Consider the following 27,780-nt stretch of genomic DNA (forward strand, 5'->3'; position numbering starts at 1 on the left):
CCCCTTCAGCCGGCCATTCCATCTCCAGAATTGGTGCATTTTTAGGAGTATTATTACACCAATATTTCCTAACATCTAGTTTAAAGATAGGATAGTACCTGCTGATCCAGAATATCCAACGCTCCCGATCGCAAGTGCTGTCCATACCTTTCTTAAATGTGTTACTCCAGGATCCAACAGGTGTGTAGCGCGCCAAGTTCCTCTTCATCCCTTGGATGCACGTTCTTCTTGTACCAAGATTAGTACACCATTCCTCTTCTACCTACAACAAATGACCCATTCTTTGCCCACAATATGGGAAAGAATGAGGGGCACAATGCCAATTCGAACTGGAAAACATTCTTTGTCTTAACATGAACAAACTTGTATGTATTCTGGACTATCAGACTGTAAAAAATGAATTTAACAACATGTGTGCAAGCCTTCAGTGCATGCACACATGGTGTTAAAACAAATCCGGCCTCCTCCTACCCCTTCAGCCGGCCATTCCATCTCCATAAGTGGTGCATTTTTAGTATTATTACACCAATATTTGCTAACATCTAGTTTAAAGTTAGGATAGTACCTGCTGGTCCAGAATATCCAACGCTCCCGATCGCAAGTGCTGTCCATACCTTTCTTAAATGTGTTACTCCAGGATCCAACAGGTGTGTAGCGCGCCAAGTTCCTCTTCATCCCTTGAATGCATGTTCTTCTGGTACCAATATTAGTACACCATTCCTCTTCTACCTACAACAAATGACCCATTCTTTGCCCACAATATGGGAAAGAATGAGGGGCACAACGCCAATTCGAACTGGAAAACATTCTTTGTCTTATCATGAACAAACCTGTATGTATTCTGGACTATCAGGCTATAAAAAATAAATGTAACAACATGTGTGCAAGCCTTCAGTGCATGCACACATGGTGTTAAAACAAAATCCGGCCTCCTCCTACCCCTTCAGCCGGCCATTCCATCTCCAGAATTGGTGCATTTTTAGGAGTATTATTACACCAATATTTCCTAACATCTAGTTTAAAGTTAGGATAGTACCTGCTGGTCCAGAATATCCAACGCTCCCGATCGCAAGTCCTGTCCATACCTTTCTTAAATGTGTTACTCCGCGATCCAACTGGTGTGTAGCGCGCCAAGTTCCTCTTCATCCCTTGGAGGCGCGTTCTTCTGGTACCAATATTAGTACACCATTCCTCTTCTACCTACAACAAATGACCCATTCTTTTCCCAAAATTTGGGAAAGAATGAGGGGCACAACGCCAATTCGAACTGGAAAACATTCTTTGTCTTAACATGAACAAACTTGTATGTATTCTGGACTATCAGGCTATAAAAAATAAATTTAACAACATGTGTGCAAGCCTTCAGTGCATGCTAACATGGTGTTAAAAAAAATCCGGCCTCCTCCTACCCCTTCAGCCGGCCATTCCATCTCCAGAATTGGTGCATTTTTAGGAGTATTATTACACCAATATTTCCTAACATCTAGTTTAAATATAGGATAGTACCTGCTGGTCCAGAATATCCAACGCTCCCGATCGCAAGTGCTGTCCATACCTTTCTTAAATGTGTTACTCCAGGATCCAACAGGTGTGTAGCGCGCCAAGTTCCTCTTCATCCCTTGGATGCACGTTCTTCTGGTACCAATATTAGTACACCATTCCTCTACTACCTACAACAAATGACCCATTCTTTGCCCACAATATGGGAAAGAATGAGGGGCACAACGCCAATTCGAACTGGAAAACATTCTTTGTCTTAACATGAACAAACTTGTATGTATTCTGGACTATCAGGCTATAAAAAATAAATTTAACAACATGTGTGCAAGCCTTCAGTGCATGCACACATGGTGTTAAAACAAAATCCGGCCTCCTCCTACCCCTTCAGCCGGCCATTCCATCTCCAGAATTGGTGCATTTTTAGGAGTATTATTACACCAATATTTCCTAACATCTAGTTTAAATATAGGAAAGTACCTGCTGGCCCAGAATATCCAACGCTCCCGATTGCAAGTGCTGTCCATATCTTTCTTAAATTTGTTACTCCACGATCCAACAGGTGTGTAGCGCCAAGTTCCTCTTCATCCCTTGGAGGCATGTTCTTCTGGTACCAATATTAGAACACCATTCCTCTTCTACCTACAACAAATGACCCACTCTTTGCCCACAATATGGGAAAGAATGAGGGGCACAACGCCAATTCGAACTGGAAAACATTCTTTGTCTTAACGTGTAACAAACTTGTATGTATTCTGGACTATTAGACTGTAAAAAATTAATTTAACAACATGTGTGCAAGGCTTCAGTGCATGCACACATGGTGTTAAAAAAAATCCGGCCTCCTCCTACCCCTTCAGCCGGCCATTCCATCTCCAGAATTGGTGCATTTTTAGGAGTATTATTACACCAATATTTCCTAACATCTAGTTTAAAGTTAGGATAGTACCTGCTGGTCCAGAATATCCAACGCTCCCGATCGCAAGTCCTGTCCATACCTTTCTTAAATGTGTTACTCTTCGATCCAACAGGTGTGTAGCGCGCCAAGTTCCTCTTCATCCCTTGGAGGCGCGTTCTTCTTTTACCAATATTAGTACACCATTCCTCTTCTACCTACAACAAATGACCCATTCTTTTCCCACAATTTGGGAAAGAATGAGGGGCACAACGCCAATTCGAACTGGAAAACATTCTTTGTCTTAACATGAACAAACTTGTATGTATTCTGGACTATCAGGCTATAAAAAATAAATTTAACAACATGTGTGCAAGCCTTCAGTGCATGCTAACATGGTGTTAAAAAAAATCCGGCCTCCTCCTACCCCTTCAGCCGGCCATTCCATCTCCAGAATTGGTGCATTTTTAGGAGTATTATTACACCAATATTTCCTAGCATCTAGTTTAAATATAGGATAGTACCTGCTGGCCCAGAATATCCAACGCTCCCGATTGCAAGTGCTGTCCATATCTTTCTTAAATTTGTTACTCCACGATCCAACAGGTGTGTAGCGCCAAGTTCCTCTTCATCCCTTGGAGGACAGTTCTTCTGGTACCAATATTAGTACACCATTCCTCTTCTACCTACAACAAATGACCCACTCTTTGCCCACAATATGGGAAAGAATGAGGGGCACAACGCCAATTCGAACTGGAAAACATTCTTTGTCTTAACGTGTAACAAACTTGTATATATTCTGGACTATTAGACTGTAAAAAATTAATTTAACAACATGTGTGCAAGGCTTCAGTGCATGCACACATGGTGTTAAAAAAAATCCGGCCTCCTCCTACCCCTTCAGCCGGCCATTCCATCTCCAGAATTGGTGCATTTTTAGGAGTATTATTACACCAATATTTCCTAACATCTAGTTTAAAGATAGGATAGTACTTGCTGGTCCAGAATATCCAATGATCCCGTTCACAATTGCTGTCCATACCTTTCCTAAATGTGTTACCTCACGATCCAACAGGTGTGTAGCGCGCCGTGTTCCTCTTTATCCCTTGGAGGTGCGTTCTTCTGGTACCAATATTAGTACACCATTCCTCTTCTACCTACAACAAATGACCCATTCTTTGCCCACAATATGGGAAAGAATGAGGGGCACAACGCCAATTCGAACTGGAAAACATTCTTTGTCTTAACGTGTGACAAACTTGTATGTATTCTGGACTATCAGGGTATAAAAAATGAATTTAACAACATGTGTGCAAGCCTTCAGTGCATGCACACATGGTGTTAAACAAGATCCGGCCTCCTCCTACCCCTTCAGCCGGCCATTCCATCTCCAGAATTGGTGCATTTTTTGGAGTATTATTACACCAATATTTCCTAACATCTGGTTTAAATATAGGATAGTACCTTCTGGCCCAGAATATCCACTGCTCCCGATCGCAAGTGCTGTCCATACCTTTCCTAAATGTGTTACTCCACGATCCAACAGGTGTGTAGCGCGCCAAGTTCCTCTTCATCCCGTGGAGGCGCGTTCTTCTGGTACCAATATTAGTACACCATTCCTCTTCTACCTACAACAAATGACCCATTCTTTATCCACAATATGGGAAAGAATGAGGGCACAACGCCAATTCGAACTGGAAAACATTCTTTGTCTTAACGTGTGACAAACTTGTATGTATTCTGGACTATCAGGCTATAAAAAATGAATTTAACAACATGTGTGCAAGCCTTCAGTGCATGCACACATGGTGTTAAAAAAAATCCGGCCTCCTCCTACCCCTTCAGCCGGCCATTCCATCTCCATAAGTGGTGCATTTTTAGTATTATTACACCAATATTTGCTAACATCTAGTTTAAAGTTAGGATAGTACCTGCTGGTCCAGAATATCCAACGCTCCCGATCGCAAGTGCTGTCCATACCTTTCTTAAATGTGTTACTCCAGGATCCAACAGGTGTGTAGCGCGCCAAGTTCCTCTTCATCCCTTGGATGCACAATTTCTGGTACCAATATTAGTACACCATTCCTCTTCTACCTACAACAAATGACCCATTCTTTGCCCACAATATGGGAAAGAATGAGGGGCACAACGCCAATTCGAACTGGAAAACATTCTTTGTCTTAACATGAACAAACTTGTATGTATTCTGGACTATCAGGCTATAAAAAATAAATTTAAAAACATGTGTGCAAGCCTTCAGTGCATGCACACATGGTGTTAAACAAAATCCGGCCTCCTCCTACCCCTTCAGCCGGCCATTCCATCTCCAGAATTGGTGCATTTTTAGGAGTATTATTACACCAATATTTCCTAACATCTAGTTTAAAGTTAGGATAGTACCTGCTGGTCCAGAATATCCAACGCTCCCGATTGCAAGTGCTGTCCATATCTTTCTTAAATTTGTTACTCCACGATCCAACAGGTGTGTAGCGCCAAGTTCCTCTTCATCCCTTGGAGGACAGTTCTTCTGGTACCAATATTAGTACACCATTCCTCTTCTACCTACAACAAATGACCCACTCTTTGCCCACAATATGGGAAAGAATGAGGGGCACAACGCCAATTCGAACTGGAAAACATTCTTTGTCTTAACGTGTAACAAACTTGTATATATTCTGGACTATTAGACTGTAAAAAATTAATTTAACAACATGTGTGCAAGGCTTCAGTGCATGCACACATGGTGTTAAAAAAAATCCGGCCTCCTCCTACCCCTTCAGCCGGCCATTCCATCTCCAGAATTGGTGCATTTTTAGGAGTATTATTACACCAATATTTCCTAACATCTAGTTTAAATATAGGATAGTACCTGCTGGCCCAGAATATCCAATGCACCCGATTGCAAGTGCTGTCCATATCTTTCTTAAATTTGTTACTACACGATCCAACAGGTGTGTAGCGCGCCAAGTTCCTCTTCATCCCTTGGAGGCACGTTCTTCTGGTACCAATATTAGTACACCATTCCTCTTCTACCTACAACAATTGACCCACTCTTTGCCCACAATATGGGAAAGAATGAGGGGCACAACGCCAATTCGAACTGGAAAACATTCTTTGTCTTAACATGAACAAACTTGTATGTATTCTGGACTATCAGGCTATAAAAAATAAATTTAACAACATGTGTGCAAGCCTTCAGTGCATGCACACATGGTGTTAAAACAAAATCCGGCCTCCTCCTACCCCTTCAGCCGGCCATTCCATCTCCAGAATTGGTGCATTTTTAGGAGTATTATTACACCAATATTTCCTAACATCTAGTTTAAAGTTAGGATAGTACCTGCTGGTCCAGAATATCCAACGCTCCCGATCGCAAGTCCTGTCCATACCTTTCTTAAATGTGTTACTCCACGATCCAACAGGTGTGTAGCGCGCCAAGTTCCTCTTCATCCCTTGGAGGCGCGTTCTTCTGGTACCAATATTAGTACACCATTCCTCTTCTACCTACAACAAATGACCCATTCTTTTCCCACAATTTGGGAAAGAATGAGGGGCACAACGCCAATTCGAACTGGAAAACATTCTTTGTCTTAACATGAACAAACTTGTATGCATTCTGGACTATCAGGCTATAAAAAATAAATTTAACAACATGTGTGCAAGCCTTCAGTGCATGCTAACATGGTGTATAAAAAAATCCGGCCTCCTCCTACCCCTTCAGCCGGCCATTCCATCTCCAGAATTGGTGCATTTTTAGGAGTATTATTACACCAATATTTCCTAACATCTAGTTTAAATATAGGAAAGTACCTGCTGGCCCAGAATATCCAACGCTCCCGATTGCAAGTGCTGTCCATATCTTTCTTAAATTTGTTACTCCACGATCCAACAGGTGTGTAGCGCCAAGTTCCTCTTCATCCCTTGGAGGCATGTTCTTCTGGTACCAATATTAGAACACCATTCCTCTTCTACCTACAACAAATGACCCACTCTTTGCCCACAATATGGGAAAGAATGAGGGGCACAACGCCAATTCGAACTGGAAAACATTCTTTGTCTTAACGTGTAACAAACTTGTATGTATTCTGGACTATTAGACTGTAAAAAATTAATTTAACAACATGTGTGCAAGGCTTCAGTGCATGCACACATGGTGTTAAAAAAAATCCGGCCTCCTCCTACCCCTTCAGCCGGCCATTCCATCTCCAGAATTGGTGCATTTTTAGGAGTATTATTACACCAATATTTCCTAACATCTAGTTTAAAGTTAGGATAGTACCTGCTGGTCCAGAATATCCAACGCTCCCGATCGCAAGTCCTGTCCATACCTTTCTTAAATGTGTTACTCCGCGATCCAACAGGTGTGTAGCGCGCCAAGTTCCTCTTCATCCCTTGGAGGCGCGTTCTTCTGGTACCAATATTAGTACACCATTCCTCTTCTACCTACAACAAATGACCCATTCTTTTCCCACAATTTGGGAAAGAATGAGGGGCACAACGCCAATTCGAACTGGAAAACATTCTTTGTCTTAACATGAACAAACTTGTATGTATTCTGGACTATCAGGCTATAAAACATAAATTTAACAACATGTGTGCAAGCCTTCAGTGCATGCTAACATGGTGTTAAAAAAAATCCGGCCTCCTCCTACCCCTTCAGCCGGCCATTCCATCTCCAGAATTGGTGCATTTTTAGGAGTATTATTACACCAATATTTCCTAGCATCTAGTTTAAATATAGGATAGTACCTGCTGGCCCAGAATATCCAACGCTCCCGATTGCAAGTGCTGTCCATATCTTTCTTAAATTTGTTACTCCACGATCCAACAGGTGTGTAGCGCCAAGTTCCTCTTCATCCCTTGGAGGACAGTTCTTCTGGTACCAATATTAGTACACCATTCCTCTTCTACCTACAACAAATGACCCACTCTTTGCCCACAATATGGGAAAGAATGAGGGGCACAACGCCAATTCGAACTGGAAAACATTCTTTGTCTTAACGTGTAACAAACTTGTATATATTCTGGACTATTAGACTGTAAAAAATTAATTTAACAACATGTGTGCAAGGCTTCAGTGCATGCACACATGGTGTTAAAAAAAATCCGGCCTCCTCCTACCCCTTCAGCCGGCCATTCCATCTCCAGAATTGGTGCATTTTTAGGAGTATTATTACACCAATATTTCCTAACATCTAGTTTAAAGATAGGATAGTACTTGCTGGTCCAGAATATCCAATGATCCCGTTCACAATTGCTGTCCATACCTTTCCTAAATGTGTTACCTCACGATCCAACAGGTGTGTAGCGCGCCGTGTTCCTCTTTATCCCTTGGAGGTGCGTTCTTCTGGTACCAATATTAGTAAACCATTCCTCTTCTACCTACAACAAATGACCCATTCTTTGCCCACAATATGGGAAAGAATGAGGGGCACAACGCCAATTCGAACTGGAAAACATTCTTTGTCTTAACGTGTGACAAACTTGTATGTATTCTGGACTATCAGGGTATAAAAAATGAATTTAACAACATGTGTGCAAGCCTTCAGTGCATGCACACATGGTGTTAAACAAAATCCGGCCTCCTCCTACCCCTTCAGCCGGCCATTCCATCTCCAGAATTGGTGCATTTTTTGGAGTATTATTACACCAATATTTCCTAACATCTGGTTTAAATATAGGATAGTACCTTCTGGCCCAGAATATCCACTGCTCCCGATCGCAAGTGCTGTCCATACCTTTCCTAAATGTGTTACTCCACGATCCAACAGGTGTGTAGCGCGCCAAGTTCCTCTTCATCCCGTGGAGGCGCGTTCTTCTGGTACCAATATTAGTACACCATTCCTCTTCTACCTACAACAAATGACCCATTCTTTATCCACAATATGGGAAAGAATGAGGGCACAACGCCAATTCGAACTGGAAAACATTCTTTGTCTTAACGTGTGACAAACTTGTATGTATTCTGGACTATCAGGCTATAAAAAATGAATTTAACAACATGTGTGCAAGCCTTCAGTGCATGCACACATGGTGTTAAAAAAAATCCGGCCTCCTCCTACCCCTTCAGCCGGCCATTCCATCTCCATAAGTGGTGCATTTTTAGTATTATTACACCAATATTTGCTAACATCTAGTTTAAAGTTAGGATAGTACCTGCTGGTCCAGAATATCCAACGCTCCCGATCGCAAGTGCTGTCCATACCTTTCTTAAATGTGTTACTCCAGGATCCAACAGGTGTGTAGCGCGCCAAGTTCCTCTTCATCCCTTGGATGCACAATTTCTGGTACCAATATTAGTACACCATTCCTCTTCTACCTACAACAAATGACCCATTCTTTGCCCACAATATGGGAAAGAATGAGGGGCACAACGCCAATTCGAACTGGAAAACATTCTTTGTCTTAACATGAACAAACTTGTATGTATTCTGGACTATCAGGCTATAAAAAATAAATTTAAAAACATGTGTGCAAGCCTTCAGTGCATGCACACATGGTGTTAAACAAAATCCGGCCTCCTCCTACCCCTTCAGCCGGCCATTCCATCTCCAGAATTGGTGCATTTTTAGGAGTATTATTACACCAATATTTCCTAACATCTAGTTTAAAGTTAGGATAGTACCTGCTGGTCCAGAATATCCAACGCTCCCGATTGCAAGTGCTGTCCATATCTTTCTTAAATTTGTTACTCCACGATCCAACAGGTGTGTAGCGCCAAGTTCCTCTTCATCCCTTGGAGGACAGTTCTTCTGGTACCAATATTAGTACACCATTCCTCTTCTACCTACAACAAATGACCCACTCTTTGCCCACAATATGGGAAAGAATGAGGGGCACAACGCCAATTCGAACTGGAAAACATTCTTTGTCTTAACGTGTAACAAACTTGTATATATTCTGGACTATTAGACTGTAAAAAATTAATTTAACAACATGTGTGCAAGGCTTCAGTGCATGCACACATGGTGTTAAAAAAAATCCGGCCTCCTCCTACCCCTTCAGCCGGCCATTCCATCTTCAGAATTGGTGCATTTTTAGGAGTATTATTACACCAATATTTCCTAACATCTAGTTTAAAGTTAGGATAGTACCTGCTGGCCCAGAATATCCAACGCACCCGATTGCAAGTGCTGTCCATATCTATCTTAAATTTGTTACTCCACGATCCAACAGGTGTGTAGCGCGCCAAGTTCCTCTTCATCCCTTGGAGGCACGTTCTTCTGGTACCAATATTAGTACACCATTCCTCTTCTACCTACAACAATTGACCCACTCTTTGCCCACAATATGGGAAAGAATGAGGGGCACATTGCTAATTCGAACTGGAAAACATTCTTTGTCTTAACGTGTGACAAACTTGTATGTATTCTGGACTATCAGGCTGTAAAAAATTAATTTAACAACATGTGTGCAAGCCTTCAGTGCATGCACACATGGTGTTAAACAAAATCCGGCCTCCTCCTACCCCTTCAGCCGGCCATTCCATCTCCAGAATTGGTGCATTTTTAGGAGTATTATTACACCAATATTTCCTAACATCTAGTTTAAAGTTAGGATAGTACCTGCTGGTCCAGAATATCCAACGCTCCCGATTGCAAGTGCTGTCCATATCTTTCTTAAATTTGTTACTCCACGATCCAACAGGTGTGTAGCGCCAAGTTCCTCTTCATCCCTTGGAGGACAGTTCTTCTGGTACCAATATTAGTACACCATTCCTCTTCTACCTACAACAAATGACCCACTCTTTGCCCACAATATGGGAAAGAATGAGGGGCACAACGCCAATTCGAACTGGAAAACATTCTTTGTCTTAACGTGTGACAAACTTGTATGTATTCTGGACTATCAGGCTGTAAAAAATTAATTTAACAACATGTGTGCAAGCCTTCAGTGCATGCACACATGGTGTTAAACAAAATCCGGCCTCCTCCTACCCCTTCAGCCGGCCATTCCATCTCCAGAATTGGTGCATTTTTAGGAGTATTATTACACCAATATTTCCTAACATCTAGTTTAAATATAGGATAGTACCTGCTGGCCCAGAATATCCAATGCACCCGATTGCAAGTGCTGTCCATATCTTTCTTAAATTTGTTACTCCACGATCCAACAGGTGTGTAGCGCGCCAAGTTCCTCTTCATCCCTTGGAGGCACGTTCTTCTGGTACCAATATTAGTACACCATTCCTCTTCTACCTACAACAATTGACCCACTCTTTGCCCACAATATGGGAAAGAATGAGGGGCACAACGCCAATTCGAACTGGAAAACATTCTTTGTCTTAACATGAACAAACTTGTATGTATTCTGGACTATCAGGCTATAAAAAATAAATTTAACAACATGTGTGCAAGCCTTCAGTGCATGCACACATGGTGTTAAAACAAAATCCGGCCTCCTCCTACCCCTTCAGCCGGCCATTCCATCTCCAGAATTGGTGCATTTTTAGGAGTATTATTACACCAATATTTCCTAACATCTAGTTTAAAGTTAGGATAGTACCTGCTGGTCCAGAATATCCAACGCTCCCGATCGCAAGTCCTGTCCATACCTTTCTTAAATGTGTTACTCCACGATCCAACAGGTGTGTAGCGCGCCAAGTTCCTCTTCATCCCTTGGAGGCGCGTTCTTCTGGTACCAATATTAGTACACCATTCCTCTTCTACCTACAACAAATGACCCATTCTTTTCCCACAATTTGGGAAAGAATGAGGGGCACAACGCCAATTCGAACTGGAAAACATTCTTTGTCTTAACATGAACAAACTTGTATGCATTCTGGACTATCAGGCTATAAAAAATAAATTTAACAACATGTGTGCAAGCCTTCAGTGCATGCTAACATGGTGTATAAAAAAATCCGGCCTCCTCCTACCCCTTCAGCCGGCCATTCCATCTCCAGAATTGGTGCATTTTTAGGAGTATTATTACACCAATATTTCCTAACATCTAGTTTAAATATAGGAAAGTACCTGCTGGCCCAGAATATCCAACGCTCCCGATTGCAAGTGCTGTCCATATCTTTCTTAAATTTGTTACTCCACGATCCAACAGGTGTGTAGCGCCAAGTTCCTCTTCATCCCTTGGAGGCATGTTCTTCTGGTACCAATATTAGAACACCATTCCTCTTCTACCTACAACAAATGACCCACTCTTTGCCCACAATATGGGAAAGAATGAGGGGCACAACGCCAATTCGAACTGGAAAACATTCTTTGTCTTAACGTGTAACAAACTTGTATGTATTCTGGACTATTAGACTGTAAAAAATTAATTTAACAACATGTGTGCAAGGCTTCAGTGCATGCACACATGGTGTTAAAAAAAATCCGGCCTCCTCCTACCCCTTCAGCCGGCCATTCCATCTCCAGAATTGGTGCATTTTTAGGAGTATTATTACACCAATATTTCCTAACATCTAGTTTAAAGTTAGGATAGTACCTGCTGGTCCAGAATATCCAACGCTCCCGATCGCAAGTCCTGTCCATACCTTTCTTAAATGTGTTACTCCGCGATCCAACAGGTGTGTAGCGCGCCAAGTTCCTCTTCATCCCTTGGAGGCGCGTTCTTCTGGTACCAATATTAGTACACCATTCCTCTTCTACCTACAACAAATGACCCATTCTTTTCCCACAATTTGGGAAAGAATGAGGGGCACAACGCCAATTCGAACTGGAAAACATTCTTTGTCTTAACATGAACAAACTTGTATGTATTCTGGACTATCAGGCTATAAAAAATAAATTTAACAACATGTGTGCAAGCCTTCAGCGCATGCTAACATGGTGTTAAAAAAAATCCGGCCTCCTCCTACCCCTTCAGCCGGCCATTCCATCTCCAGAATTGGTGCATTTTTAGGAGTATTATTACACCAATATTTCCTAGCATCTAGTTTAAATATAGGATAGTACCTGCTGGCCCAGAATATCCAACGCTCCCGATTGCAAGTGCTGTCCATATCTTTCTTAAATTTGTTACTCCACGATCCAACAGGTGTGTAGCGCCAAGTTCCTCTTCATCCCTTGGAGGACAGTTCTTCTGGTACCAATATTAGTACACCATTCCTCTTCTACCTACAACAAATGACCCACTCTTTGCCCACAATATGGGAAAGAATGAGGGGCACAACGCCAATTCGAACTGGAAAACATTCTTTGTCTTAACGTGTAACAAACTTGTATATATTCTGGACTATTAGACTGTAAAAAATTAATTTAACAACATGTGTGCAAGGCTTCAGTGCATGCACACATGGTGTTAAAAAAAATCCGGCCTCCTCCTACCCCTTCAGCCGGCCATTCCATCTCCAGAATTGGTGCATTTTTAGGAGTATTATTACACCAATATTTCCTAACATCTAGTTTAAAGATAGGATAGTACTTGCTGGTCCAGAATATCCAATTATCCCGTTCACAATTGCTGTCCATACCTTTCCTAAATGTGTTACCTCACGATCCAACAGGTGTGTAGCGCGCCGTGTTCCTCTTTATCCCTTGGAGGTGCGTTCTTCTGGTACCAATATTAGTACACCATTCCTCTTCTACATACAACAAATGACCCATTCTTTGCCCACAATATGGGAAAGAATGAGGGGCACAACGCCAATTCGAACTGGAAAACATTCTTTGTCTTAACGTGTGACAAACTTGTATGTATTCTGGACTATCAGGTTATAAAAAATGAATTTAACAACATGTGTGCAAGCCTTCAGTGCATGCACACATGGTGTTAAAAAAAAATCCGGCCTCCTCCTAACCCTTCAGCCGGCCATTCCATGTCCAGAATTGGTGCATTTTTTGGAGTATTATTACACCAATATTTCCTAACATCTGGTTTAAATATAGGATAGTACCTTCTGGCCCAGAATATCCACTGCTCCCGATCGCAAGTGCTGTCCATACCTTTCCTAAATGTGTTACTCCACGATCCAACAGGTGTGTAGCGCGCCAAGTTCCTCTTCATCCCGTGGAGGCGCGTTCTTCTGGTACCAATATTAGTACACCATTCCTCTTCTACCTACAACAAATGACCCATTCTTTATCCACAATATGGGAAAGAATGAGGGCACAACGCCAATTCGAACTGGAAAACATTCTTTGTCTTAACGTGTGACAAACTTGTATGTATTCTGGACTATCAGGCTATAAAAAATGAATTTAACAACATGTGTGCAAGCCTTCAGTGCATGCACACATGGTGTTAAAAAAAATCCGGCCTCCTCCTACCCCTTCAGCCGGCCATTCCATCTCCATAAGTGGTGCATTTTTAGTATTATTACACCAATATTTGCTAACATCTAGTTTAAAGTTAGGATAGTACCTGCTGGTCCAGAATATCCAACGCTCCCGATCGCAAGTGCTGTCCATACCTTTCTTAAATGTGTTACTCCAGGATCCAACAGGTGTGTAGCGCGCCAAGTTCCTCTTCATCCCTTGGATGCACAATTTCTGGTACCAATATTAGTACACCATTCCTCTTCTACCTACAACAAATGACCCATTCTTTGCCCACAATATGGGAAAGAATGAGGGGCACAACGCCAATTCGAACTGGAAAACATTCTTTGTCTTAACATGAACAAACTTGTATGTATTCTGGACTATCAGGCTATAAAAAATAAATTTAAAAACATGTGTGCAAGCCTTCAGTGCATGCACACATGGTGTTAAACAAAATCCGGCCTCCTCCTACCCCTTCAGCCGGCCATTCCATCTCCAGAATTGGTGCATTTTTAGGAGTATTATTACACCAATATTTCCTAACATCTAGTTTAAAGTTAGGATAGTACCTGCTGGTCCAGAATATCCAACGCTCCCGATTGCAAGTGCTGTCCATATCTTTCTTAAATTTGTTACTCCACGATCCAACAGGTGTGTAGCGCCAAGTTCCTCTTCATCCCTTGGAGGACAGTTCTTCTGGTACCAATATTAGTACACCATTCCTCTTCTACCTACAACAAATGACCCACTCTTTGCCCACAATATGGGAAAGAATGAGGGGCACAACGCCAATTCGAACTGGAAAACATTCTTTGTCTTAACGTGTAACAAACTTGTATATATTCTGGACTATTAGACTGTAAAAAATTAATTTAACAACATGTGTGCAAGGCTTCAGTGCATGCACACATGGTGTTAAAAAAAATCCGGCCTCCTCCTACCCCTTCAGCCGGCCATTCCATCTCCAGAATTGGTGCATTTTTAGGAGTATTATTACACCAATATTTCCTAACATCTAGTTTAAATATAGGATAGTACCTGCTGGCCCAGAATATCCAACGCACCCGATTGCAAGTGCTGTCCATATCTATCTTAAATTTGTTACTCCACGATCCAACAGGTGTGTAGCGCGCCAAGTTCCTCTTCATCCCTTGGAGGCACGTTCTTCTGGTACCAATATTAGTACACCATTCCTCTTCTACCTACAACAATTGACCCACTCTTTGCCCACAATATGGGAAAGAATGAGGGGCACATTGCTAATTCGAACTGGAAAACATTCTTTGTCTTAACGTGTGACAAACTTGTATGTATTCTGGACTATCAGGCTGTAAAAAATTAATTTAACAACATGTGTGCAAGGCTTCAGTGCATGCACACATGGTGTTAAAAAAAATCCGGCCTCCTCCTACCCCTTCAGCCGGCCATTCCATCTCCAGAATTGGTGCATTTTTAGGAGTATTATTACACCAATATTTCCTAACATCTAGTTTAAATATAGGATAGTACCTGCTGGCCCAGAATATCCAACGCACCCGATTGCAAGTGCTGTCCATATCTTTCTTAAATTTGTTACTCCACGATCCAACAGGTGTGTAGCGCGCCAAGTTCCTCTTCATCCCTTGGAGGCACGTTCTTCTGGTACCAATATTAGTACACCATTCCTCTTCTACCTACAACAATTGACCCACTCTTTGCCCACAATATGGGAAAGAATGAGGGGCACATTGCTAATTCGAACTGGAAAACATTCTTTGTCTTAACGTGTGACAAACTTGTATGTATTCTGGACTATCAGGCTGTAAAAAATGAATTTAACAACATGTGTGCAAGCCTTCAGTGCATGCACACATGGTGTTAAAAAAATCCGGCCTCCTCCTACCCCTTCAACCGGCCATTCCATCTCCAGAATTGGTGCATTTTTAGGAGTATTATTACACCAATATTTCCTAACATCTAGTTTAAAGATAGGATAGTACTTGCTGGTCCAGAATATCCAATGATCCCGTTCACAATTGCTGTCCATACCTTTCCTAAATGTGTTACCTCACGATCCAACAGGTGTGTAGCGCGCCGTGTTCCTCTTCATCCCTTGGAGGACAGTTCTTCTGGTACCAATATTAGTACACCATTCCTCTTCTACCTACAACAAATGACCCACTCTTTGCCCACAATATGGGAAAGAATGAGGGGCACAACGCCAATTCGAACTGGAAAACATTCTTTGTCTTAACGTGTAACAAACTTGTATATATTCTGGACTATTAGACTGTAAAAAATTAATTTAACAACATGTGTGCAAGGCTTCAGTGCATGCACACATGGTGTTAAAAAAAATCCGGCCTCCTCCTACCCCTTCAGCCGGCCATTCCATCTCCAGAATTGGTGCATTTTTAGGAGTATTATTACACGAATATTTCCTAACATCTAGTTTAAAGATAGGATAGTACCTGCTGGTCCAGAATATCCAATTATCCCGTTCACAATTGCTGTCCATACCTTTCCTAAATGTGTTACCTCACGATCCAACAGGTGTGTAGCGCGCCGTGTTCCTCTTTATCCCTTGGAGGTGCGTTCTTCTGGTACCAATATTAGTACACCATTCCTCTTCTACATACAACAAATGACCCATTCTTTGCCCACAATATGGGAAAGAATGAGGGGCACAACGCCAATTCGAACTGGAAAACATTCTTTGTCTTAACGTGTGACAAACTTGTATGTATTCTGGACTATCAGGTTATAAAAAATGAATTTAACAACATGTGTGCAAGCCTTCAGTGCATGCACACATGGTGTTAAAAAAAAATCCGGCCTCCTCCTAACCCTTCAGCCGGCCATTCCATGTCCAGAATTGGTGCATTTTTTGGAGTATTATTACACCAATATTTCCTAACATCTGGTTTAAATATAGGATAGTACCTTCTGGCCCAGAATATCCACTGCTCCCGATCGCAAGTGCTGTCCATACCTTTCCTAAATGTGTTACTCCACGATCCAACAGGTGTGTAGCGCGCCAAGTTCCTCTTCATCCCGTGGAGGCGCGTTCTTCTGGTACCAATATTAGTACACCATTCCTCTTCTACCTACAACAAATGACCCATTCTTTATCCACAATATGGGAAAGAATGAGGGCACAACGCCAATTCGAACTGGAAAACATTCTTTGTCTTAACGTGTGACAAACTTGTATGTATTCTGGACTATCAGGCTATAAAAAATGAATTTAACAACATGTGTGCAAGCCTTCAGTGCATGCACACATGGTGTTAAAAAAAATCCGGCCTCCTCCTACCCCTTCAGCCGGCCATTCCATCTCCATAAGTGGTGCATTTTTAGTATTATTACACCAATATTTGCTAACATCTAGTTTAAAGTTAGGATAGTACCTGCTGGTCCAGAATATCCAACGCTCCCGATCGCAAGTGCTGTCCATACCTTTCTTAAATGTGTTACTCCAGGATCCAACAGGTGTGTAGCGCGCCAAGTTCCTCTTCATCCCTTGGATGCACAATTTCTGGTACCAATATTAGTACACCATTCCTCTTCTACCTACAACAAATGACCCATTCTTTGCCCACAATATGGGAAAGAATGAGGGGCACAACGCCAATTCGAACTGGAAAACATTCTTTGTCTTAACATGAACAAACTTGTATGTATTCTGGACTATCAGGCTATAAAAAATAAATTTAAAAACATGTGTGCAAGCCTTCAGTGCATGCACACATGGTGTTAAACAAAATCCGGCCTCCTCCTACCCCTTCAGCCGGCCATTCCATCTCCAGAATTGGTGCATTTTTAGGAGTATTATTACACCAATATTTCCTAACATCTAGTTTAAAGTTAGGATAGTACCTGCTGGTCCAGAATATCCAACGCTCCCGATTGCAAGTGCTGTCCATATCTTTCTTAAATTTGTTACTCCACGATCCAACAGGTGTGTAGCGCCAAGTTCCTCTTCATCCCTTGGAGGACAGTTCTTCTGGTACCAATATTAGTACACCATTCCTCTTCTACCTACAACAAATGACCCACTCTTTGCCCACAATATGGGAAAGAATGAGGGGCACAACGCCAATTCGAACTGGAAAACATTCTTTGTCTTAACGTGTAACAAACTTGTATATATTCTGGACTATTAGACTGTAAAAAATTAATTTAACAACATGTGTGCAAGGCTTCAGTGCATGCACACATGGTGTTAAAAAAAATCCGGCCTCCTCCTACCCCTTCAGCCGGCCATTCCATCTCCAGAATTGGTGCATTTTTAGGAGTATTATTACACCAATATTTCCTAACATCTAGTTTAAATATAGGATAGTACCTGCTGGCCCAGAATATCCAACGCACCCGATTGCAAGTGCTGTCCATATCTATCTTAAATTTGTTACTCCACGATCCAACAGGTGTGTAGCGCGCCAAGTTCCTCTTCATCCCTTGGAGGCACGTTCTTCTGGTACCAATATTAGTACACCATTCCTCTTCTACCTACAACAATTGACCCACTCTTTGCCCACAATATGGGAAAGAATGAGGGGCACATTGCTAATTCGAACTGGAAAACATTCTTTGTCTTAACGTGTGACAAACTTGTATGTATTCTGGACTATCAGGCTGTAAAAAATTAATTTAACAACATGTGTGCAAGGCTTCAGTGCATGCACACATGGTGTTAAAAAAAATCCGGCCTCCTCCTACCCCTTCAGCCGGCCATTCCATCTCCAGAATTGGTGCATTTTTAGGAGTATTATTACACCAATATTTCCTAACATCTAGTTTAAATATAGGATAGTACCTGCTGGCCCAGAATATCCAACGCACCCGATTGCAAGTGCTGTCCATATCTTTCTTAAATTTGTTACTCCACGATCCAACAGGTGTGTAGCGCGCCAAGTTCCTCTTCATCCCTTGGAGGCACGTTCTTCTGGTACCAATATTAGTACACCATTCCTCTTCTACCTACAACAATTGACCCACTCTTTGCCCACAATATGGGAAAGAATGAGGGGCACATTGCTAATTCGAACTGGAAAACATTCTTTGTCTTAACGTGTGACAAACTTGTATGTATTCTGGACTATCAGGCTGTAAAAAATGAATTTAACAACATGTGTGCAAGCCTTCAGTGCATGCACACATGGTGTTAAAAAAATCCGGCCTCCTCCTACCCCTTCAGCCGGCCATTCCATCTCCAGAATTGCTGCATTTTTAGGAGTATTATTACACCAATATTTCCTAACATCTAGTTTAAAGATAGGATAGTACCTGCTGATCCAGAATATCCAACGCTCCCGATCGCAAGTGCTGTCCATACCTTTCTTAAATGTGTTACTCTAGGATCCAACAGGTGTGTAGCGCGCCAAGTTCCTCTTCATCCCTTGGATGCACGTTCTTCTGGTACCAGTATTAGTACACCATTCCTCTTCTACCTACAACAAATGACCCATTCTTTGCCCACAATATGGGAAAGAATGAGGGGCACAACGCCAATTCGAACTGGAAAACATTCTTTGTCTTAACATGAACAAACTTGTATGTATTCTGGACTATCAGACTGTAAAAAATGAATTTAACAACATGTGTGCAAGCCTTCAGTGCATGCACACATGGTGTTAAAAAAAATCCGGCCTCCTCCTACCCCTTCAACCGGCCATTCCATCTCCAGAATTGGTGCATTTTTAGGAGTATTATTACACCAATATTTCCTAACATCTAGTTTAAAGATAGGATAGTACTTGCTGGTCCAGAATATCCAATGATCCCGTTCACAATTGCTGTCCATACCTTTCCTAAATGTGTTACCTCACGATCCAACAGGTGTGTAGCGCGCCGTGTTCCTCTTCATCCCTTGGAGGTGCGTTCTTCTGGTACCAATATTAGTACACCATTCCTCTTCTACATACAACAAATGACCCATTCTTTGCCCACAATATGGGAAAGAATGAGGGGCACAACGCCAATTCGAACTGGAAAACATTCTTTGTCTTAACGTGTGACAAACTTGTATGTATTCTGGACTATCAGGGTATAAAAAATGAATTTAACAACATGTGTGCAAGCCTTCAGTGCATGCACACATGGTGTTAAAAAAAAATCCGGCCTCCTCCTAACCCTTCAGCCGGCCATTCCATGTCCAGAATTGGTGCATTTTTTGGAGTATTATTACACCAATATTTCCTAACATCTGGTTTAAATATAGGATAGTACCTTCTGGCCCAGAATATCCACTGCTCCCGATCGCAAGTGCTGTCCATACCTTTCCTAAATGTGTTACTCCACGATCCAACAGGTGTGTAGCGCGCCAAGTTCCTCTTCATCCCGTGGAGGCGCGTTCTTCTGGTACCAATATTAGTACACCATTCCTCTTCTACCTACAACAAATGACTCATTCTTTATCCACAATATGGGAAAGAATGAGGGCACAACCCCAATTCGAACTGGAAAACATTCTTTGTCTTAACGTGTGACAAACTTGTATGTATTCTGGACTATCAGGCTATAAAAAATGAATTTAACAACATGTGTGCAAGCCTTCAGTGCATGCACACATGGTGTTAAAAAAAATCCGGCCTCCTCCTACCCCTTCAGCCGGCCATTCCATCTCCATAAGTGGTGCATTTTTAGTATTATTACACCAATATTTGCTAACATCTAGTTTAAAGTTAGGATAGTACCTGCTGGTCCAGAATATCCAACGCTCCCGATCGCAAGTGCTGTCCATACTTTTCTTAAATGTGTTACTCCAGGATCCAACAGGTGTGTAGCGCGCCAAGTTCCTCTTCATCCCTTGGATGCACCATTCCTCTTCTACCTACAACAAATGACCCATTCTTTTCCCACAATTTGGGAAAGAATGAGGGGCACAACGCCAATTCGAACTGGAGAACATTCTTTGTCTTAACGTGTAACAAACTTGTATGTATTCTGGACTATTAGACTGTAAAAAATTAATTTAACAACATGTGTGCAAGGCTTCAGTGCATGCACACATGGTGTTAAAAAAAATCCGGCCTCCTCCTACCCCTTCAGCCGGCCATTCCATCTCCAGAATTGGTGCATTTTTAGGAGTATTATTACACCAATATTTCCTAACATCTAGTTTAAATATAGGATAGTACCTGCTGGCCCAGAATATCCAACGCACCCGATTGCAAGTGCTGTCCATATCTTTCTTAAATTTGTTACTCCACGATCCAACAGGTGTGTAGCGCGCCAAGTTCCTCTTCATCCCTTGGAGGCACGTTCTTCTGGTACCAATATTAGTACACCATTCCTCTTCTACCTACAACAATTGACCCACTCTTTGCCCACAATATGGGAAAGAATGAGGGGCACATTGCTAATTCGAACTGGAAAACATTCTTTGTCTTAACGTGTGACAAACTTGTATGTATTCTGGACTATCAGGCTGTAAAAAATGAATTTAACAACATGTGTGCAAGCCTTCAGTGCATGCACACATGGTGTTAAAAAAATCCGGCCTCCTCCTACCCCTTCAGCCGGCCATTCCATCTCCAGAATTGCTGCATTTTTAGGAGTATTATTACACCAATATTTCCTAACATCTAGTTTAAAGATAGGATAGTACCTGCTGATCCAGAATATCCAACGCTCCCGATCGCAAGTGCTGTCCATACCTTTCTTAAATGTGTTACTCTAGGATCCAACAGGTGTGTAGCGCGCCAAGTTCCTCTTCATCCCTTGGATGCACGTTCTTCTGGTACCAGTATTAGTACACCATTCCTCTTCTACCTACAACAAATGACCCATTCTTTGCCCACAATATGGGAAAGAATGAGGGGCACAACGCCAATTCGAACTGGAAAACATTCTTTGTCTTAACATGAACAAACTTGTATGTATTCTGGACTATCAGACTGTAAAAAATGAATTTAACAACATGTGTGCAAGCCTTCAGTGCATGCACACATGGTGTTAAAAAAAATCCGGCCTCCTCCTACCCCTTCAACCGGCCATTCCATCTCCAGAATTGGTGCATTTTTAGGAGTATTATTACACCAATATTTCCTAACATCTAGTTTAAAGATAGGATAGTACTTGCTGGTCCAGAATATCCAATGATCCCGTTCACAATTGCTGTCCATACCTTTCCTAAATGTGTTACCTCACGATCCAACAGGTGTGTAGCGCGCCGTGTTCCTCTTCATCCCTTGGAGGTGCGTTCTTCTGGTACCAATATTAGTACACCATTCCTCTTCTACATACAACAAATGACCCATTCTTTGCCCACAATATGGGAAAGAATGAGGGGCACAACGCCAATTCGAACTGGAAAACATTCTTTGTCTTAACGTGTGACAAACTTGTATGTATTCTGGACTATCAGGGTATAAAAAATGAATTTAACAACATGTGTGCAAGCCTTCAGTGCATGCACACATGGTGTTAAAAAAAAATCCGGCCTCCTCCTAACCCTTCAGCCGGCCATTCCATGTCCAGAATTGGTGCATTTTTTGGAGTATTATTACACCAATATTTCCTAACATCTGGTTTAAATATAGGATAGTACCTTCTGGCCCAGAATATCCACTGCTCCCGATCGCAAGTGCTGTCCATACCTTTCCTAAATGTGTTACTCCACGATCCAACAGGTGTGTAGCGCGCCAAGTTCCTCTTCATCCCGTGGAGGCGCGTTCTTCTGGTACCAATATTAGTACACCATTCCTCTTCTACCTACAACAAATGACTCATTCTTTATCCACAATATGGGAAAGAATGAGGGCACAACCCCAATTCGAACTGGAAAACATTCTTTGTCTTAACGTGTGACAAACTTGTATGTATTCTGGACTATCAGGCTATAAAAAATGAATTTAACAACATGTGTGCAAGCCTTCAGTGCATGCACACATGGTGTTAAAAAAAATCCGGCCTCCTCCTACCCCTTCAGCCGGCCATTCCATCTCCATAAGTGGTGCATTTTTAGTATTATTACACCAATATTTGCTAACATCTAGTTTAAAGTTAGGATAGTACCTGCTGGTCCAGAATATCCAACGCTCCCGATCGCAAGTGCTGTCCATACTTTTCTTAAATGTGTTACTCCAGGATCCAACAGGTGTGTAGCGCGCCAAGTTCCTCTTCATCCCTTGGATGCACCATTCCTCTTCTACCTACAACAAATGACCCATTCTTTTCCCACAATTTGGGAAAGAATGAGGGGCACAACGCCAATTCGAACTGGAGAACATTCTTTGTCTTAACGTGTAACAAACTTGTATGTATTCTGGACTATTAGACTGTAAAAAATTAATTTAACAACATGTGTGCAAGGCTTCAGTGCATGCACACATGGTGTTAAAAAAAATCCGGCCTCCTCCTACCCCTTCAGCCGGCCATTCCATCTCCAGAATTGGTGCATTTTTAGGAGTATTATTACACCAATATTTCCTAACATCTAGTTTAAATATAGGATAGTACCTGCTGGCCAGAATATCCAACGCACCCGATTGCAAGTGCTGTCCATATCTTTCTTAAATTTGTTACTCCACGATCCAACAGGTGTGTAGCGCGCCAAGTTCCTCTTCATCCCTTGGAGGCACGTTCTTCTGGTACCAATATTAGTACACCATTCCTCTTCTACCTACAACAAATGACCCACTCTTTGCCCACAATATGGGAAAGAATGAGGGGCACATTGCTAATTCGAACTGGAAAACATTCTTTGTCTTAACGTGTGACAAACTTGTATGTATTCTGGACTATCAGGCTATAAAAAATAAATGTAACAACATGTGTGCAAGCCTTCAGTGCATGCACACATGGTGTTAAAAAAAATCCGGCCTCCTCCTACCCCTTCAGCCGGCCATTCCATCTCCAGAATTGGTGCATTTTTAGGAGTATTATTACACCAATATTTCCTAACATCTAGTTTAAATATAGGATAGTACCTGCTGGCCCAGAATATCCAACGCTCCCGATTGCAAGTGCTGTCCATATCTTTCTTAAATTTGTTACTCCACGATCCAACAGGTGTGTAGCGCGCCAAGTTCCTCTTCATCCCTCGGAGGCACGTACTTCTGGTACCAATATTAGTACACCATTCCTCTTCTACCTACAACAAATGACCCACTCTTTGCCCACTATATGGGAAAGAATGAGGGGCACAACGCCAATTCGAACTGGAAAACATTCTTTGTCTTAACATGAACAAACTTGTATGTATTCTGGACTATCAGGCTATAAAAAATAAATTTAACAACATGTGCGCAAGCCTTCAGTGCATGCACACATGGTGTTAAAAAAAATCCGGCCTCCTCCTACCCCTTCAGCCGGCCATTCCATCTCCAGAATTGGTGCATTTTTAGGAGTATTATTACACCAATATTTCCTAACATCTAGTTTAAATATAGGATAGTACCTGCTGGCCCAGAATATCCAACGCTCCCGATTGCAAGTGCTGTCCATGTCTTTCTTAAATGTGTTACTCCAGGATCCAACAGGTGTGTAGCGCGCCAAGTTCCTCTTCATCCCTTGGAGTCACGTTCTTCTGGTACCAATATTAGTACACCATTCCTCTTCTACCTACAACAAATGACCCATTCTTTGCCCACAATATGGGAAAGAATGAGGGACACAACGCCGATTCGAACTGGAAAACATTCTTTGTCTTAACATGAACAAACTTGTATGTATTCTGGACTATCAGGCTATAAAAAATAAATTTAACAACATGTGCGCAAGCCTTCAGTGCATGCACACATGGTGTTAAAAAAAATCCGGCCTCCTCCTACCCCTTCAGCCGGCCATTCCATCTCCAGAATTGGTGCATTTTTAGGAGTATTATTACACCAATATTTCCTAACATCTAGTTTAAATATAGGATAGTACCTGCTGGCCCAGAATATCCAACGCTCCCGATTGCAAGTGCTGTCCATATCTTTCTTCAATTTGTTACTCCACGATCCAACAGGTGTGTAGCGCACCAAGTTCCTCTTCATCCCTTGGAGGCACGTTATTCTGGTACCAATATTAGTACACCATTCCTCTTCTACCTACAACAAATGACCCACTCTTTGCCCAAAATATGGGAAAGAATGAGGGGCACAACGCCAATTCGAACTGGAAAACATTCTTTGTCTTAACGTGTGACAAACTTGTATGTATTCTGGACTATGAGACTGTAAAAAATAAATTTAACAACATGTGTGCAAGCCTTCAGTGCATGCACACATGGTGTTAAACAAAATCCGGCCTCCTCTTACCCCTTCAGCCGGCCATTCCATCTCCAGAATTGGTGCATTTTTAGGAGTATTATTACACCAATATTTCCTAACATCTAGTTTAAAGTTAGGATAGTACCTGCTGGTCCAGAATATCCAACGCTCCCGATCGCAAGTCCTGTCCATACCTTTCTTAAATGTGTTATTCCACGATCCAACAGGTATGTAGAGCGCCAATTTCCTCTTCATCCCTTCGAGGCGCGTTCTTCTGGTACCAATATTAGTACACCATTCCTCTTCTACCTTCAACAAATGACCCATTCTTTTCCCACAATTTGGGAAAGAATGAGGGGCACAACGCCAATTCGAACTGGAAAACATTCTTTGTCTTAACATGAACAAACTTGTATGTATTCTGGACTATCAGGCTATAAAAAATAAATTTAACAACATGTGTGCAAGCCTTCAGTGCATGCACACATGGTGTTAAAAAAAATCCGGCCTCCTCCTACCCCTTCAGCCGGCCATTCCATCTCCAGAATTGGTGCATTTTTAGGAGTATTATTACACCAATATTTCCTAACATCTAATTTAAATATAGGATAGTACCTGCTGGCCCAGAATATCCAGCGCACCCGATTGCAAGTGCTGTCAATATCTTTCTTAAATTTATTACTCCACGATCCAACAGGTGTGTAGCGCTCCAAGTTCCTCTTCATCCCTTGGAGGCACGTTCTTCTGGTACCAATCTTAGTACACCATTCCTCTTCTACCTACAACAAATGACACACTCTTTGCCCACAATATGGGAAAGAATGAGGGGCACATTGCCAATTCGAACTGGAAAACATTCTTTGTCTTAACGTGTGACAAACTTGTATGTATTCTGGACTATTAGACTGTAAAAAATTAATTTAACAACATGTGTGCAAGCCTTCAGTGCATGCACACATGGTGTTAAAAAAAATCCGGCCTCCTCCTACCCCTTCAGCCGGCCATTCCATCTCCAGAATTGGTGCATTTTTAGGAGTATTATTACACCAATATTTCCTAACATCTAGTTTAAATATAGGATAGTACCTGCTGGCCCAGAATATCCAAAGCTCCCGATCGCAAGTGCTGTCCATACCTTTCCTAAATGTGTTACTCCACGATCCAAAAGGTTTGTAGCGCTCCAACTTCCTCTTCATCCCTTGGAGGCGCGTTCTTCTGGTACCAATATTAGTACACCATTCCTCTTCTACCTACAACAAATGACCCATTCTTTGCCCACAATATGGGAAAGAATGAGGGGCACAACGCCAATTCGAACTGGAAAACATTCTTTGTCTTAACATGTGACAAACTTGTATGTATTCTGGACTATCAGGCTATAAAAAATGAATTTAACAACATGTGTGCAAGCCTTCAGTGCATGCACACATGGTGTTAAAAAAAATCCGGCCTCCTCCTACCCCTTCAGCCGGCCATTCCATCTCCAGAATTGGTGCATTTTTAGGAGTATTATTACACCAATATTTCCTAACATCTAGTTTAAATATAGGATAGTACCTGCTGGCCCAGAATATCCAACGCTCCCGATCGCAAGTGCTGTACATACCTTTCCTAAATGTGTTACTCCACGATCCAACAGGTTTGTAGCGCGCCAAGTTCCTCTTCATCCCTTGTAGGCGCATTCTTCTGGTACCAATATTAATACACCATTCCTCTTCTACCTACAACAAATGACCCATTCTTTGCCCACAATATGGGAAAGAATGAGGGACACAACGCAAATTCGAACTGGAAAACATTCTTTGTCTTAACGTGTGACAAACTTGTATGTATTCTGGACTATCAGGCTGTAAAAAATGAATTTAACAACATGTGTGCAAGCCTTCAGTGCATGCACACATGGTGTTAAAAAAAATCCGGCCTCCTCCTAACCCTTCAGCCGGCCATTCCATGTCCAGAATTGGTGCATTTTTAGGAGTATTATTACACCAATATTTCCTAACATCTAGTTTAAATATAGGATAGGACCTGCTGGCCCAGAATATCCAACGCTCCCGATCGCAAGTGCTGTCCATACCTTTCCTAAATGTGTTACTCCACGATCCAACAGGTGTGTAGCGCTCCAAGTTCCTCTTCATCCCTTGGAGGCGCGTTCTTCTGGTACCAATATTAGTACTTTATTCCTCATCTACCTACAACAAATGACCCATTCTTTGCCCACAATATGGGAAAGAATGAGGGGCACAACGCCAATTCGAACTGGAAAACATTCTTTGTCTTAACGTGTGACAAACTTGTATGTATTCTGGACTATCAGGCTATAAAAAATGAATTTAACAACATGTGTGCAAGCCTTCAGTGTATGCACACATGGTGTTAAAAAAAATCCGGCCTCCTCCTACCCCTTCAGCCGGCCATTCCATCTCCAGAATTGGTGCATTTTTAGGAGTATTATTACACCAATATTTCCTAACATCTAGTTTAAATATAGGATAGTACCTGCTGGCCCAGAATATCCAACGCTCCCGATCGCAAGTGCTGTCCATACCCTTCCTAAATGTGTTACTCCACGATCCAACAGGTTTGTAGCGCTCCAACTTCCTCTTCATCCCTTGGAGGCGCGTTCTTCTGGTACCAATATTAGTACACCATTCCTCTTCTACCTACAACAAATGACCCATTCTTTGCCCACAATATGGGAAAGAATGAGGGGCACAACGCCAATTCGAACTGGAAAACATTCTTTGTCTTAACGTGTGACAAACTTGTATGTATTCTGGACTATCAGGCTATAAAAAGTGAATTTAAAAACATGTGTGCAAGCCTCCAGTGCATGCACACATGGTGTTAAAAAAAATCCGGCCTCCTCCTACCCCTTTAGCCGGCCATTCCATCTCCAGAATTGGTGCATTTTTAGGAGTATTATTACACCAATATTTCCTAACATCTAGTTTAAATATAGGATAGTACCCGCTGGCCCAGAATA

This window comes from Rhinoderma darwinii, chromosome 2 (genome assembly GCF_050947455.1).
Source record: "Rhinoderma darwinii isolate aRhiDar2 chromosome 2, aRhiDar2.hap1, whole genome shotgun sequence".
NCBI classification, from domain to species: Eukaryota; Metazoa; Chordata; class Amphibia; order Anura; family Rhinodermatidae; genus Rhinoderma; species Rhinoderma darwinii.